Source organism: Bombus affinis, chromosome 5, assembly GCF_024516045.1.
Source record: "Bombus affinis isolate iyBomAffi1 chromosome 5, iyBomAffi1.2, whole genome shotgun sequence".
Taxonomy (NCBI): Eukaryota; Metazoa; Arthropoda; class Insecta; order Hymenoptera; family Apidae; genus Bombus; species Bombus affinis.
This window is the reverse complement of record NC_066348.1, coordinates 6,528,567-6,547,153: the sequence shown is the minus strand read 5'-3', so window position 1 is coordinate 6,547,153 and position 18,587 is coordinate 6,528,567. Positions and strand designations below refer to the sequence as shown.

The 18,587-nt window shown below is 32.9% G+C and overlaps 1 protein-coding gene and 1 long non-coding RNA gene across 6 annotated transcripts in view; both read left to right on the top strand.

Moving 5' to 3' along the window:
• The window catches only part of LOC126916660 (ras-related protein Rab-37-like), a 172,181-nt gene that overhangs the window by 125,895 nt on the left and 27,699 nt on the right, over window positions 1–18,587 (top strand). For 2 of the 5 annotated variants that reach the window (XM_050722691.1, XM_050722690.1), the window contains exon 1: window positions 6,259–6,648. The exons of the other annotated variants lie outside the window; for them this stretch is intronic. The gene's annotated coding sequence lies outside the window, so the exon portion shown is untranslated. Of the gene's footprint in view, window positions 1–6,258; window positions 6,649–18,587 lie in introns of those variants that run through there. 5 annotated transcript variants of the gene reach the window in all.
• Window positions 7,686–12,596, top strand: LOC126916677 (uncharacterized). The gene is made up of 2 exons (XR_007710703.1): window positions 7,686–9,097; window positions 12,057–12,596. It is a non-coding gene; the product is annotated as an uncharacterized LOC126916677 (long non-coding RNA).

Genomic DNA, 18,587 nt, shown 5'->3' with positions numbered 1-18,587 from the left:
GTGCCGGCTATTAAATTATGAGGACGTCGCGCGGATCGTCCAGCCAACCCGAAATTTCCAACTGGAACGTGACGTTGTTCCCTCGACGCGACTAACAGAATGGTTCCCGCGCCCGCAAACCGAAAACAGGACCATAATTCAAGTATCTAGAATATCCTGACGTGGCAGCCTGATCGAACAGATTCGAAAACATCTACATTCGTTGATTCGCGAAAATGTTTGAAAATTTGCTATAGAAAATTTGTATGCCCATATTCTACGTATTACATAGAACAGTTTATGGAAGAAGCACACTTCTTAAAATATTAGAATTGCACACATTAACTCTAGAAGTATCAACCTGTCTCACCCTTAATGTACAAATAATTATAATTACAATATGACAAAAATAAATGCATGCGTATAATGTCTTAATAACAGTTAACATATAATATATAATATATAATAATAATATATAAAATAATATATAATATATAATATATATTAACTTTTATTAAGATATACGTATGCATTTATTTTTGTCGTATTGTAATTATAATTATTTGTACATTAACATATTTATGTGGGTATGTATGACAGGTTGATATTTAACAAATATAATATATAATATATAATGATGTAATGTATATAATATATGATATATAATATATAATAACTTTTATTAAGACATTATACATATGCATTTATTTTTATCATATTTTAATTATAATTATTTGTACATTAACATATTTATGTGGGTATGTATGACAGGTTGATATTTAACAAATATAATATATAATATATAATGATGTAATGTATATAATATATGATATATAATATATAATAACTTTTATTAAGACATTATACATATGCATTTATTTTTATCATATTTTAATTATATTTAATTGTACATTAGCATATTTAACATATTTATGTAGATATGCATGACAGGTTGATATTTCTAGAGTTAATGTATGCAATTCTAATATCTTAAGAAGTGTACTATAAAATGCACGTATGTAATTTCAAATTCATAATCTGTATCATATCGCTGATGCTTGGCAACTCGAAAATTTCAAATTTGTTTTTACCGAATAGAAGTTCTACTTTGTGTTTCTATTTTCATCGTGTAAAACGTATTATATATGATATAATGTATATTTATAATTTCGTTAGTTTTGCGTCAAGGGGAAAAATTATTATCTACGTCGCTACTAACCTGATCTTATTTTTATGACAACACTTGGCTCATCTTCGATTGTTTTGTAACGCTACAAATGGAAGGTTGCGCTGCTTTCGCGAATAATGACATATCTCTTGAGTTAAGTCAACCTTGTAACGTCGTTGAAATGATTCACGAAGATTTCCTTGTAAATTTCAAAAAACCGCTCCTCTAAAATTTACGGCTTTTTTAGTTATGCCGCTGTTAATGTCAAACAGCGATATATAGATATTTTGTTAAAAATGAAAGGTATCTCAAGATTTGTTCATTTTCGACGAGTGTAAAATTTTCTCACTCGTAAGAACGTATTTCAACGATCATTTATCTTCTTCTCATCTCTTCAACACTACAACAAAAGAGTGCAAACTTGAAATAAACATAGCAAACCTTTTAAATTAAAAAATAAAGAAAGAAACAAAGACGAAGGAATAAAATAAAAAAAGACGAGCAAACAAGAAGAAAAACCACCGAAACAAAAATAACTCCTGCTCTTAGTTAACTTCATTTCTCGTTCTTAAATTTCTGCCGCATACTATAACGCAAAAAGTTTGAGATACAGCCTCTAATTAACCCAAGCTGTTACAAATGTTCACGCAGGAAATTGCTATGAACTTTCCGTACGACAGAAATTCGTTATTAAAGGATGTTAATTCGTTTTTATCTAGCCTTCAGTTGCAGCCTTGTTCTCCGTCTTTTATCTGGTTAATTAACCTTCCCTTACATGTCCATCCCCGACAAACGAATTAAATGTAGAAAATCCAACCGAAGAAAAATGAAAAAAAAAAAAAGGGATGTAACCGCCGACGGCGTTAATTTCGTTGCGTTGAAAACGCTTCTAAGGGAGCCAGCTTTTTTCCGCGTTTATTAACGCTGGATACACAGGATTCTGGCCTGCCTCGAATTTAACTCGCTCGTTTACCCTTTGACCAATTTTACTTTTTTCAGAAGTATACGATTCATTTGTCTAATTACGATTCGATTGCGTTTTCTTCGTGTTCGTATAGAAGATAATTTGACTATCATTTTATGAATGTAAATGAAAATCATGGAAGATATACTCGAACTAAAAATATTTTCTTTCTTATTCTGTTTATTTTTCTTTATATAATAGAAAGATTATAGCATTATTTTATTTAAGTGGTATATAGACACATGATTTATAGAATCTCGTTTCACTGAAAAATGTTTTATTATTTTTATTATTATTTACTTTATTCTTGTTTGTATGTAGAAAAGATTATAATATTGTTTTATTTAAATTGTATACAGACGCCTTGTAAAATGCTTTCGTTTCTTTTAGTTTATATTATTTTTACAACCGATTGGATATCATACGAAAATCAAATGTGTAACAATCGACGCAAAAAGTTTGTTTTTCTATATTTATCGCTTGATAGATTTAAAAATCAAAACGTATTCGTCACTAAATCCTCATATGTAATATTCATAGCTATTCGTCAGTAGCCGTATGTCGTGATGTTTGCACGTCTCTACACTTTTACACAAATCGCAGTCGATGTTTTATGTAAACATTACGATACGAAACAGCAGCGAATTCCTGTTCGATTGCATCAATATAATCGTTGTTAAACGTGAAATATCCCATTGAATGGCTATCCTTTCTATCATGAATCACTAAATTTATCTGAAGCCGATAGCTGTGCACTTACTGTTATTTCCCAGGTGTGCCATTCATCATCTGCGTTCTCTCCTAATTCAGGTATGCAAGATGTTTCGAAATATTAGTGTGTTACAGATAAATCTTTATAAAACTTACAAGGTATGTTTTTTAAAAAAAAAAGGAATTAAAATAATAGTAAGTAAATTAATAACATCTCATGAATTTATTCAATTTATTCGATTCCTAAACCTTTACTGTTTTTGCTTACGACATATTATCCCAACTTTTCAACTATGTAATATATACTTTTCTGTAAACTCTAATTAAAATTTTCAATTAATCATTGTCGACCTTGTTTTTCGGTCTTTTCTACTTATTACTTTTAGTCAATAAATTCTGAACGATTTTAAACGTTTATGAAATCGACCATTTCATATGCAACAACCTATTAGTATTTAAATCTCTCGAGTTTAATCGGCTGATCGAAGCTTACACTCTTAGCGGAAATTATATATTTCGACATACATGTGCTTCTGGAAGCTTGATTCGTACTTGTTGGTCGAAATTACGTTTAATTAAAAATTATATTCCTCGCGTTATATACAGTCGAAATTATGCTTTCTGGATTACGCGCCACTACAGTATGTAATGTCCATGATCTTTTGTAGTAGCTGCGATTTTAGCTCCACTCGAACATTAAATTATTCTGGTCTCTACGATGTTGATTATTCATACGAAGTATTGTAATTTTCATTATAATTCAGTAGAATATTTGATGAAAGAATCCTATTAAAAATACTTCCCCAACTTTTGAGAAATACACGTAGATAACCTACCTAATTGGATTATTTCATTAACTCTTCTTTAACATGAAAAACCTCTTATATTCATTTAACCATCAATTTCTCTGCGAAATAAAAAAATATATAGAAAGAAGACAAGACCTTCAAAACCACATTTCGTATGATATTTTCATGTCACACGAAATTTTTAACATCATATCTTTACACATTTATGGCACAAAAATTGACGTTTTCTAAACGTATTTAAAGATCAAATCGAGTCGCATAATATACACCAGAAGGATCAACGAATCGATGTCATTTTCTTTACAACCAGTAGACAAATATTCGACGAAATGTCGGTGAATTTGTTTCGAATAATTCGTGTGCGTCAGAACGGAAAACAGCACGAGTCCCATCGCATTGGCACTTCCGTTTGCTTCAAGTAACGCGCAAAAACACGATGGAAAAAGGAGCAAATAGTGAACAACGTTAAGCGTGGTTTATACGTTGGCACGAAAATGAAACGGATCTCTGTAAGAATACATTGACTGTGCGGGCTCTCGTTATCGCGTTTTTCTGATATTTTTGTCCGTTTTTACACACAGCCGAACCATTGAATCTGCCGCCCATTTTACTCGCCTTTTCCCTTGCCTCATTTTGTATTCCTTTGTTTCACTGATAGGCTGTGCACACATAGCTGTGGCTAATGAATTTCGTTTTTATGTCACCCGAGTAGAACCTCTAGAATATGTCAGTTTGTTTGAATTTTTGCGACTTGAAAAGAGAATATATTTCTATGATGAAATTGCAACTTCCTCGCATGTATAGCGAGCCACCGAAATATTCGTAGCTGTCTCAATTGGCGAATTTGAATGATCGATATTTTCTTACAGTACTTTTTCCTTAAATTATTCGATATATTACTATTGATAAGAATCTTGAAACTTCCATTGAAAAGAAGTATTAATCGCTCAAAACTGATAAATTGAAAGGAGACGAGAACCTTTGTAATTCACTGCATTTGTTCTAATTTTGCTGAAAGTTCGGAGAATTCGAAGGAAGATTTTTCGAACACATATGACAATAAATTTGCCATGATCTTAAATAAAATATTTGCCTTATATTGTGTTATTAGAGTAGCGGTTCTTAATGTGTGTTTCGCGGATTTCTGTAGTCCAGGAAATACTCAACACATATAAGTCATTATTGTATTATTAGAATAAAAAATATTTGGTACGTGTATTTATTTATTTATTTATAATTTCTTCTCTACAAATGTGATGTCTGTTGATGAACAGTTGACGAGTGTTTTAAATATAATCTGCATATTTGGCACCTTACGGATTCAAATTTTGAGTTAAATATTCGGCTTCCACGACAATAAAACATTATTTAAAGAAGGTCCGTAATAAACAAAAGGTTATGAATCCCTGTATTAGAGCGATAAAGGTGTCCTTTATACGCGACAAATATTTATGGGCGATATTATGTAAAATCTGTTTCATGGCTTTAACATCTACGATTTATTGCTGCAATACATTAATACGTAAGTTACATTATTCAATAGGTATAATAATTGTCCGTAACGTTAAATACTATCAACGTAGAAGGTCAATACCTTTACATTTATTAACGATCCAAAATGATTCGTGTAAACTATCGTCATATAATTTTCATACACATCAATAAAACAAGCCATAAAATAACTCTTTCAAAGATTAATCGAATCGTTAGGAACGACATAAATATAATTAAAAACCATCCTCTTTATTACAATATTATGTTAAGAGTGTACAAATTACTTCTTGAATTAGATCTTGAACCCAAATAGCGTTCAAAATTATTTTCAATAACTATTTTCATTTATCTTATCCATTTTCCTTGTTATCAACTTTTTACATTCGGACTAACAAATAAAAAATAATAAACCGCGTTACACAATTATATTTTATACACGTATTACATCGAACATCTTTCCCAAATGTTAAAATATCAAACAGTCCATCAGCTCGATTTCTACTCTTCAACCCTTGTTCGCACCGTTCGACTGATCCATTCATGAGCCAAGTGCTACACACGCTCACTAGTACTCATCTATTCTACACTCATCCGGAGTGACATATAGCAGCCACTTTCGATCTCCCAATGGTTTTCCAAACAGCCCACTCACCAAAGGTTTTCATCCTCGCTTTTAGCCCGTTCCAAACAAATTGTAATCAAATGCCAAAAAGAGGCAAAGTACTCGTCAAATCGTAATACAAATAAAATTGGCAGAAGCAAAGGCTGAGGAACAGGAACAAAAGTGAAAAATTGTAGAGGAGCAAATGAATCGGGGAAAAAGAAAGAACAAACGAAATCCGAGACGCGGTAAAGGGAGGGATAATAAAAAAAGTCAGAAAGAGAAAAAAGAGAGGAGAAAAGAGGAAATTAAGAGAAAGAGAGAGAGAGAGAGAATAAAGGAGAAGAAAAAAGGTAGAACGAAGTACACGCGTTGTTCTGCGAGCAACATATTTTCCAAGCCGATACGCTTTTTCCCTCGCCCTTTTTGAAACGCGCACGCCACCCTGTGCGCCACCCCTCTCTCTGCTCTGCTCTGCTTGCCGCCGGTTTCCCTTTCTCCCGCGGCATCCAACCTCCTCGCTGCCTCTGGAAATAGTCGCCACAAAGCGATTCCCTGTGCTCCGTGTGTTCCGCGCGATTATCAAGCTACCGAGTGCCGCTCGGTTCGTCCTCGCGTCCCGCCGACGCGTTATCGCGACACGTGCTTCCGGCCGATTCGTGGAAAACCACGGACCGTTCGTTTAGCAACAGTTTTCCGTATCGAGGAAAGAGAACGGACCTTATCGGCGCGCGCTAATTGCGGATTTATTGCTCCGGTATATAAGCGAGGATCAGGGTTGTTTAAAAGTGAGGGAGAGTGTGGTGTGTTCTGGTGTTGTTGGTTTTAGGGGACGAAGTTCATCGAGATTGTGCTTTTTTTATTGTTTCGTCGAAGTTGGAGATCAAGGTGGTGGGAAAGTTTGTTTGGAAAACTGTGAGGGGTAGGTAGATTTAAGGTGACGTTTGATCGTGGTAATTGGAGTTGAATGAAGGAAAATGTGTTTACTGGGTGTTTGTGGAATAATTGAACGTATAAGTGGTGGTGAACTTTGAATCTGTGAAAAAATGCCGTATAATATATTGTATTGTTTGAGATAAAATGTAATGTGTCAAAAAGCTCAGTTGAAGGGAGACGTGTTGATTGGGGCTGTGTTTTTGACATAGGTGAAGATAGATAATGGGAAAGTTTGGTTAAAGAAGAAGTGATCTATGATATGCAGTATGAATATTTCAGATAGAGTATAATTGTGGTAGGAAAAAGCCTGACGATTATAGTGCAATTAAGGAAGATATGTTGATCGGGGTTATATTTGTAAAATAATTAAAAATGTAGGTTACACAAAAATTTCTTTGACAGAAGAAGAGTTTAATTCTCCATGGTTTTCTTTGTTCGCAACATATTATACTATCGATTATAACTTTTCATTCCAAGTAGAGAAATTTAAATTAACAAATATAACGATAACTTCACGATAAAATACTTCAAATATATGTAGATATAAAAATACGTAATTGTATGACGTTGTCGAGGGTAAAATGGGGTGTGATTGTGTTTTGAGAGATTTTTACAGCTGTGGTTAAATAGAAAGTTAATTAAAGCTGCTTTCATGAAAAAAACTGGAAGTCGAGATACTCTAAAAGGAAAAATAAATGGTTTGTGTAACGTTGCATAAAATTAATTCTACAGGGAATTGCAATTATGATCGAATTTAATTCGAGTTTGACAAGAATATACCTACATCATTTTTCTATTCTTTTATTTTTTGAATATCAAATTTTGCTAAATTCAGACAATTCCGAGAAATGATAAAAGTTATATTGTAACTCATATTGAAAATATGAGTCATATCTAAAAGCAATATCCTTCCGTTTCATAAATTATGTTATCGATTGACATCTATAACTCAGTAAGTTCTAAGTATTGTAATCTGTTTTCTTCGAAAATTGTTCATTTTTTCATATAAAAGATAATTTTCTAATTGCTTATTTCTCTCGTATACGCACAGATATAACCTTTTTATTATTATAGAAATTGTTTAAGTGGTTCAATAAGTTAGAAAAAAAGAGTTACACTAAAGTTTCTACTACAGTAGCTTTACAATTAATTATTTCTGAAAGGTGGTTGTTCTATTTCTACACAGGAAAAGTAGATATTAGTGAGCGATATAAAAATCATTAACACTATCTTTCGACCATATGTGGGTCACGCCAGTCTTCAGAAATTTATGATTCTCACGTGGTTCATAGAGCTTTGTGACTCTTTACAGTTCAGAGTCAACAATTCAAAATATCTTTAACACGTAACATTTTCACACCCAAAAAATACGCAACCGGATAAAATAATTATAACTTGAATATAAGAAACAGAGTCTTTGTTAATTCTAGTGAAAAATCTTAAACTACGTATCTATGTAGATGCTTCCAACCAGTTTCTATTAAACTAATTTATCAATCTTATCAATCCCGAAGAAAGTTTTCGTACACACCCCCTACATTTTCTAAAACGACGCTTCTTCTATATTAATTTTTGTTTTTGAAAGGGAAATACTTTGGTAAATCATTTTATTATTAAAATTCTAAAAACGCTAAAACGTGATTTTTTCTGATTGCCAGCATACAATTCGCTAGCATCCATCGTCGATCCACCGTTCGTCTTCGATCACCAGAAACGATGCAATATCCCTCTGCAGCCATTCGTGACGCGTCGTTTTAATTACCAGGTCGCGTTCGATCATTCTTCGCGAACATAAACCATCCTACACCACGATCATGCCAATATGCTAGCCACATGCTTGAAACTAACCACCTACATGTACACTAAACTGGGTGCTTCGAAACTTTGTAACGAGCCTTACAAGCAATAGCCTATGATTTATCGCGCGATCGACCTCACAGGAGATTGACAAGAAATCGCGATCTGAAATTCCAAGTTGCAAGTTCTTGCGCATCTAACATGAGCTTAAAGATCCACAAGATCATTCTGCCATGACAAAATGATGATTTATAACCGTGGTGACCGAGCATGCGTGCAAACCAAGTCTGGTATCGTCGTCGTTTCCTCGAATTCGCGATAGATACCGGCGAGTAATCGAGATTTGTTAACGCACTGGTCAGCACCACGTGTGCTGATAGAATTCTGATCGGCAGCGGGACGACGATAGAGAAATCGTTTCTGCATTGGTTCGTCATTGGTTCCGAGTTCTATAGATACAATGGCAAGGAAATACGAGAAAGCGGAAGAAAATTGCGCGAGAATGTGCTAAGTGAAAGAATTTATTATAATACAGTAAATAACTGAACAAATAATAGTTAACAAATTAGTTAGTGTAATTAAAAATATAGGTATAGAGTTACCGCGAAGAGATCAGAAGAGGAAGTCGGATATAAAGGGTGAGTTCCAAAAATTGAACCGAATATAATTCTGCAAAAGCTAACAACCGATCAAATCATTCAGAATATTTAAAAATAGAGTAAATTTTAAAATTACGTTTTTCTATTAATCTAAATGTAACATTCTGTTAGTTAATAATGATAATGAATTCGGTCCTGAAGGAATTAAATTCACTTTAATTTTGTGCAATACGTGATGACCCCAATCATTGTTGCTAATGTAGGTTACGTACATATATCTTTAACAAGCATATAAGAATCGTCGGTGGAAAGTGTCGGACTGTCTTTCCTGTCTCGCGACCCTTCGTCGAACGGGACAAAGCGAACACTAATGTGGCGTAAATGGAATCAAAACGGTTTCCACCCCTAAGCAACTACACCGAAGGGTGTTTGCGTCATTAATGTCAAGCCTCGACCGCTACGTGCAGAGGCGTTGCTCGATATTATACGATTTATAATTAATAGACAACCTGCACCTCTTGTTACGTAATAACTCATGCCCGGTTCGTCTCATCGAGTTAAGTGTTTTAAATGTATAGAGTCGTGAAATTTTAATGCTCATGGAAATAAATATATTCGATTTAATGACTGGTGCTTGTTCGTTTAATCGTTTTAGCAGAATACTAGAGCTCGGTTAGGAAGTGTAAATTGGGAAACTATTTCCCAATAGTTTATTAGCAAACTATTGTAACTAATGGCATTTTTGAAACTACTATGTTGTGCTCTTTGTGAAATATAATTTGTGAAATGAAAGTTAAATTCTCAAGAATATTCTCTGAATGGAAATTTAATATATTCCCAATAATTTCATATATTTTCAATACATAATATATATTTCATATTTAATATATTTTTCAGCACATAATAATAACTAAACGAACTCTTTTTTGCAATAAATATTAAATAACATATCTATAAATATATGTTATATACTTACACATTAGAATATAATATTAAATATTATTAAGATCAGAATAAATATTAATATATATTAACATACATTATACTATGACTACTGACATTTCTATTATAACAGGTATTATAAGATATTATCAAAAATTAGATTGATCTTATTATTATTCACGTTAATTAACCTTTCTTTTATAATGAAGCTGTTAAAGAATCACCTTGATCAGCTTCATAAGTTCGAAAGTTAGAAAAAATGATTTAAAAATCTTTTTACAGAAGTTTTTTAAAATCTTGAAATTTACTCTTATATATATGTAAGATCGTAAATCTTAGGATAATTCAGGGATCGATTCTGTAGTCTGAAAATCGAGTTTTTTTAATTATAAAGTAATTAGATAAAATACAAAAATAAACAACAATTAATATCCGTCTATAACAATAAATAACAATAATTATATGAATGAGAAATAACAAGTTTTGAACAATGTTTACCTGAAAATCGAGAATCGATTTTCAACGTCCTGAGCTACCGATCTTTCTTCTTCAGTCTTTAAAATCTTAAATAACTATTCTGTAACCTTGTCTATCTCTAATGTAACTCTCTGTCCGTACGTTTGGGAAAATGCGTGCCTCTCAAAAATGGTTGTCCGTAAAATAAAAGAAGATCGCTCTGTCCGTGAAACAAAGCCTATCGTGTTATCCGTAAAACAAAAAGAATCCCTATTCCACATGAACTCTAGGGAGTTTACATATATTAATTAATTAATTGATTATTTACTTATTTAATTAATTGATTATATACTCTAAATATTTTCGACTTTTTATTTTAAGATCTCTCTCGGGATATTTCTATTTCGTCTTTTGTACTGGAAATTCGGTTATTTGAACACAATATTATTTTTACGTTTTACTCAGAGTCTAGCTTGATTTTCTCTAATTCGATCTAAACGTTCATGACTTTTTCTCCAAAGTATAGTACACACGGTGTACAATAGAAGATTCGTAAAATATACTTTTTACAAGCAAAAAGGGTTCGGAGCAAAACCTCTTTTTAGCTGGTTACCGTTAACGTATATACGTGACTTTTACCTCTGACAGACGCAAAAAGTATAGTAAGGGACCGTAAACGAAGTCAAAATGAAATCTACCCCTCAGTGTTTTCCACTTTTTGTCTTTCGAGAGATCGTTCGCTCCGTTAATTACAGTCCTTTGTACCTCATCGCCTCGTTTGTACGAGTACGAAAGTTTGCTCCTGCGTCCAGTTACGGTTCAACAAATCCTTGTTTCTATCTCTACGGCTATACCTTTATGACAATAGTTAACAATCGATATTCTGAACAGTAACGCGAATGTTTCAAATAAAAACGCACTTTCGTGCAACAGAATTTTACCCACTAAAATTTTTATTTTGCCCGCTGAAATAGAAAATTTAATCCTACTGTACCGGTATACATACCAGCAGAGAAATATATAGTATATATGTAAAGTTTATTTACCATGAAACCATAAGTTAATCCTATAATTATAATATTTTAAAAATATCGAATATATTTATTTTTTATCGTAAGAAAGTTCCACTATGAATATAATATTTCACCATTTTTTAACACAGCCTTAATCACCCTCAACCTGATCTAGCCATAATAAGAATTTACAAAAAAGAAGGTCAACTACATAATCGCACTCACAATTAATAACAACACATTCATATTTATAATTACAATAATAACGTGCATGAGGTAATTTACTCGTAGACATAATCGTAATTCACAACAGTTCGTTCATAACCATAACCATAATCATAATCGTAATCATAATCACAAATTGTCCAACTTTATAGCAACATACGCATTCTTCGTACTACATTATTATGGAAATTCTAGTACAGAAGCATTTTAAGATTACGAATAAACGAATACGTTTCTTTTCATATTCGTCGTGAAAAGACTTGTGGAAACTAGCAATCAGATCGGACGCTCTGAAATTCGTACGATATCTCTCCCTATGTGGTCGAAGGGTGGTTGCGTCGTTAATTTTGCCCTGTACACAGTTACATATATGCAATATGGAGAACAGCGGCGCAATATGGAGAAGGAAGTTGCTATCAGAGCTCGCGATAGTCATCCAACGATAAAGAGCAAGCCGACTCGAATTTATTGAAGCGAACCGTGCACCGATAAACCTGTTTATCTGGAGAGAAGAGAAAAAGCTGGGATACTAATCACCACTGGAAACTGAAGCTCCGATTTGATCACTCGGTTGAGTAATATCGCGCGATTTTCAGCTTTTGAAATTCACCTTTCATTTTGAGGGATGTTTGTAAATGGTGGCATTATTTAGAGGGTGGTTGGATGATTAATGATAATGGTACGGTCATCAATATGGGATAGTTTTTTTTTTGTAAAGGTGTACGAGCACGTATGTATGTAATAAAAAGAAGAAATGCTGCAAAAAATAGATATAGGATATAGAGTAACGGACAAGAAAAAATTTATAAACTAAAAAGTATAGGAAGACGCTATAATTTTACAAGATGAATTTATACCTAACAAAAGCAACGAATAAATAAGTATAGTACTTCTGGGAAAAAGAGGTAACTGTTATCAATATTGTCAAAAATGTTTAGTACAAAAGTTACTAGGATTCATACTGTATCAATTTAAAATGTAGTAGAAATTGTAGTAGTAAATGTAATTCTAAATGTAGGAAAATTTATAAAGAAGAAAGTAGCGAAACTTTTTATTGTGATCAGATTTAGAAGAAAATGTTAAGAAGAAAGGGGTAGAACAATTTGTTGAGTCGTTATCGATAAATCTTTTAAATTTTAAATTACAAAATTCCCATATGTTGATAATCTCTAAAATTGTTTATTCCCATTAAATTCTATTGAAATCTATCAGAAAATTTTACGTGTTAAAAAACAGAATTTAAATTGTCAAATTTTCAAATCATAATGATATTTCCAGTTACTCGTTCAATTTTATGAGACTCAAGGTTTATATTAATATTCAAATTCTATTAGATCGAACGTGACTCGATGATTGGAAAGGTTATTAATATTAAAATTCTGCGATACAGAGGCTCATCTATCGAAAATCGAAAATTCTCGGTACAGATTTACGAATAAAGAAAATTCCTCTTCCGTAGGACTCTTATCAGACTGGAATTAAATTCCTATCAGAGAATTCACAGAAATTAGCAAGTGCAATGCTAAACAGGAAATCAATAGCATCAGGTGAAACTAGCTCGATTCGGACGAAATGAAACCATTATTGTTGAATCGCGAACCTCTTTGTCAAGATCTGACTAACGTGGTTAACGTCGCTGAGAGTTATACTCTAATCCATCAACCCTTTAATTGCTGCTTCTCTTATTTCCTTCCTCTTGACCCAACAGTATCTGTATAATGGCATCATGGTACTATTATAGTATGGTACCATTAACAGTATCCACATACGTATATCAAATTAATTATATAATTGTATTTTTATAAATCTTATTAAATAAATGATTAATATTAACAAAGCATAAAAATATCGAGACATTATATTTTATTTTCGCTATATGATTTTTTGGAAAAATATTAATAGCTTCACGATGAAAATTGAGTGTGATGAATAATTAATTCATATTGCTTACTGGTTTTCTGCTACTTAGTTCTGTAATTTTTTACATGTGTACACTCCTATTTATATTATAGATGATAGAAAATTTTATTAAATTATTCAAATCATTAAGAATTGCTATTTCATTTGAAATGTTAAATTCTAAAGAAAATTCTTTTGTTAAATATTGCGATAATCACCTTATTAATTATACATGATTAAATTAAATTTTTACCTCATCTCTACCTATATATATTCATTGCGTAACACGTCGTTTTAATAGATTTCAACATCCGTATTATTAACTTACCTGTTCTATTTATTCTTGTTTACTAATTATTCTAATTTCATTTCTACCTTTTTTTAAACTGTAAATAAGGAAACTATTGATACATAATAGTTAATTCAATATTTTTTTTATAAATCTTGCGAACAGTTTCTGCTAAATTGTATTACACATTTTGAATCGTTATTTCGCACGAATATAAAATTGTGATCAATTAATTGTCACACGTTTCGATCAAATTTCTCAGGCAAACACAGAGAAAATGGGAAAATATTAAATCCATGTTCTTCTGTCGTAAAAATGGAACCATCGACGGCGAGTTATTTTATTATTCCCTTCCACTGCCTTTGTTTCAGCAAGTTCGAATGAAAAAGCGTAAAAATGGATGATATTTTATATCGTCCAACTTCGTAGTATACTGTCGTCACCGTTGAAGTTTCCTTTCCGATGCATGAATAAAAAAGCAGCTGCAGACGAATATTTCTACGACATTTAATTCTACGGTTGATATTGGAGTACTTTTTAAACGCGTACCAAAAAATTCAGCAGAAGAAGGTAGAATTAAAATCAAGCAAGATATTGTACGAATGTAGCCTGCTCAAATATTGTTTATTAAATTTCAGCAAAGTGAAAGAACACGATAAAATCAATATCATATTTTAATTAAATATGATTTCGATTTTGCATTAGTAAAACCCAATACAATTAACTAACGTGAAAGGAAAACAAAATGAACAACAAACAGGATGTATTTCCTTTAACAAATTATTAACTTAACCAATAAAACCTTTTTAAAATTGAATAACAAATTGAAAAAACACAGAACAGAGGCAATAGATATTTTTTTAAATCTGCTTCTAAAATCTTCTTACATTTATGCAAAATATGACTCCAACAAATTTCATAAACAAATGTATATGCATCCAACATATAGCCAGGACATAACAACGCCAAACAATTTCGAACATCGCTAACATCTCCTCTAATTTGCAATAACGTAACAGCCAAAGAAATCAAGCTTACTCAACTTAGGCTAACGGGATACTTTTCTCATCCTCTCACCCTTTTATCCTTTGACATCTCCAGAAGTTTCTAACAATAAGAGCCACCCGGTACATTTACGGTGCCCCAACGGAAAAACGTTGGAAACGTGGCTATCCTTCCGATAATTTAAAATCCAGTCGACATCTACGGGCGCGAGATGAAAAACGTCACGCGATTCAACCTGAACGACGATAACAACGACGCTCGCTCGCACTCGAATAGTTCAGCTTCAACGATGATACGGCCGTGCAACGTGTAATTGGTCGTAAAAGCAGCCAGTAACCTTCCTCTCGAGGATAATGTTCGCCGTGGCCGCCTTGTTTAGGTGAACTCACGGGAAAACAACCAAAGAGAGGATGAATTATCGTTCGACTTCTGACAATATCGTATCGAGATAGGGCGTTTTGCGATAACGCACCAAACTTTTGCACGTCTTTCATCCCACTGTTCGCTTCCGCAATGAAACCGTCCAATTTTCTAATTAGTCGAATACCATGGCGATGTTCCATGTCGTTGATGTTCATATGTTACCATTTTCAATGTGTAAAAAAGATTGAACAATACGCCGGTTCGTAATTGGAAACTGCAATTCGACGCGAGTTAATTTGATCCATATACGTATTTCGTTACTACGAATTTACTGATTTGCAAGCCGATTTGATGCGGAATGTGAATTTGAGTTTATGAAAATTAGAAATGAGGTTAGAGGATTTATGAAAAAGTTAAACTGTTAATGACTACGGGAAAGTTACAAATAGAGAAGAATATCTTTGTGATTTTATATGGTCTTTTGTGCAAGTTTATATTTTTGTGCACACAAATTGGGCAACACAACTTAGACAGAGGTTCGTTTTATCACTCAGAAATAATAACTAGTATTCTACTTTGAATATTTCGTATACATGCGCATTCTTTGCATTTTTGCATCTTTCGATTTGACATAAGTGTATGACAATCGGCACTCTATTCATCTCAAAAATTAATACAATAATTAAGAGACAAAAGTAACAATTTTGTAATTTAATTTCGTGGTCACACATTTGCTACAAAATATTCAACACTATCGTGAGTCGCACCGATAATTTGCAACGATATGCAATAGGGCAACAGTAATAACAAATGGATTAACGACACCACGTATTGTATAATTTCTCGCTAAAGAAGTTTGAGCTTCAAATTCAATTAATAATGCATTGTGAAGGCAATTCTTTCTTTCTGAGCTTCTCTTTGATATCGTGTAATTAATAATGATCAACTCTAAAGAGCATTAACATCGCCTAAGAGCATTACACAAAGGTACAAACATAAAAATCGCCATTAAGCGAGCCGCATGATTTGTTATTTCGAGGTGGCAACGACGATGCTCGAACTGCTAAATAAATTATTGCAGCCGACTTATGCTGTTAGATGAACGACCACGAGCTTTTATTCTTCTTACACGTGCGCCGCGTTTGAACAAGTGTCGCGCTTCGATGATGTGGCCATTTATGTGACAAACACCGGGGATCCCTGAGCGTCGTAAAAAAAAAAGAGTCAAAGGGTCCCTTGGGTTCCATTTTCGGTCTGTATGTCGGTCTCATTGCTAAACCGTAGTTACGTGCGTGTAATAAAGAAAACATAAACCCTCGTGATCGACATTCGAAGAGTAAGTTTTTAGATCTGACTCAAACAATTTGCTTACCATAATTTTTGAAAGAGACTCGTAAAAATATATTGGAAATTTGAACGAAAAGTTGAAGAAGTTTTATGTATAATACATTGTGTGGTTCTTATGAGAAACCATCGTGGACTGATGTTGAAAGAAATTATCGTTTTTCCTTCTGCGTTTAATGTTACTATCTTTTAAAAGTCTGTACGTTTTAGTCGATGATTGGATCATTAATAATTTTCGAGTTTAAACTTTGAATATTATTTATAATTACGTTATTCTTTGTAAATTAGTAAATTAACAGGCAACTGTGAAAGATGATGAAATATTATTTTTTTTATTAAAAATTTGAAGTAGAAAGTGCAAGGGAATGTTTTCGGATGAGGTACGAGGTACGATATTTAGGTTAAGAATTTAATAGCAATGGTTGCAGGACAAAGATCGATCGAAGATTCTCGTGTTGCATTGTCATCAATCTAAAAGCAATTTATCTAAAATGTTCCTATAGAGTTTTAATTTATCCTTCCTCGCTCTCTCGAGCTATTCATTTTCTAACTTCAACTCTTAATTTAATAAAAAGTAATTTCATAATAAATTCTTGATCGATTTATATTTGGACTCCACAAAGATGGAAGAGAATATATATAATATGAATATACAGCAATATACACAATTTATATACCAATGATAAATACATATTACCATTTATTTCAATTAATAATTAGATTATTGAATCTCTAATTCAAACTCTGAATATTGTTTTCTATCAACGTTATTCGCAAATAACATTAACAAATATTTTTCCTAGGAATCGCATAAATGATCGAAAATCCATAAATTTCGAGCCTCGACTAGCGCAATTGCATTTCAGCGCAATTTCTTCGTAACGATCTCAGGTAACGGGTAGCCAATTACTTTCCACGTTTCTCGTGAATTACCCAATACGTGAATTACCGGCGATTTTCTCTTTCCACGGCATGTTGCTAGCATCGTGAAGTCGTGGCTTCGTTATCGTGAAGCCGACTTTGTTGCGCAATTAGATGCACGACCTATTGTGCGTGGAAGTACGCGATATCCGCGATTCAATGTGTGTCTGCTTTAGGAAATCGCGGTAGAAGGTTTCGGTACCTTACGTCAATCCAAGTAAAGTTTAACGAAGGTAAATTTATTGTGACTTAACGTGAGCTTGCTTGAGATTCGACCTGAGTTTACATTTCACTTTGTTAGTATTTACATTACATAGAATCTAATATAACTTTTGAATACATTTGAAACTCAATGTAGACGCCATTCAAAGGTAAAACTACTACTTAGTATTATTCTAACAATATGATTATTTTTTAAGAAATATTTAATCCAAGAATTATTTCAAGATAATTACCTCGTAAATTTAAAATAATTAATATATTTTGCGTCATTTTGCTCTTTCTACGCCGATAACTTCTTTCCATATGTTTTGATTTCAAGGTAATTTTTTAATAGAATTCTTGATTTCTACTGATTTGAAAAGTTTTGACAAACATAGACCACGAAAGATTACCAAGAAACATGCACACGCGCATGTAGGAAATATCTGTGTAGCTACGTAGATTCCATTTTATAAAACACGTCCAAACCTTTTTAATCTAACGTAGTTAATCTTAGAACGTTTACGTGGTATTCTAAATCTATCTACAACTCAGCCTACTTAAACACGCCAAAGATTTCAACCATAAATTTCTACGTAGCTTAACATCAACCTAATCCTGACTCACTGCGAAGCTACCCCTAAGCTAGCGATCGATTCGTGCGGCGGAAGCTTTCGTTAATTGACAGTTGCCGATCGACGGTTTTAAACGTTGGATCTCGTCAGTCTTAAACGAGTTTTCCTATTCTGCTCGTTCGCGGCCAACGACTTTGCTTCCTTTCTCACGGTTCGCCGCCGCTCAAATCGCTGAAATAATCACGGACACTTTTTCAAATTAGAACTATACGCCTTTAAATGGAAAGCGATTTATT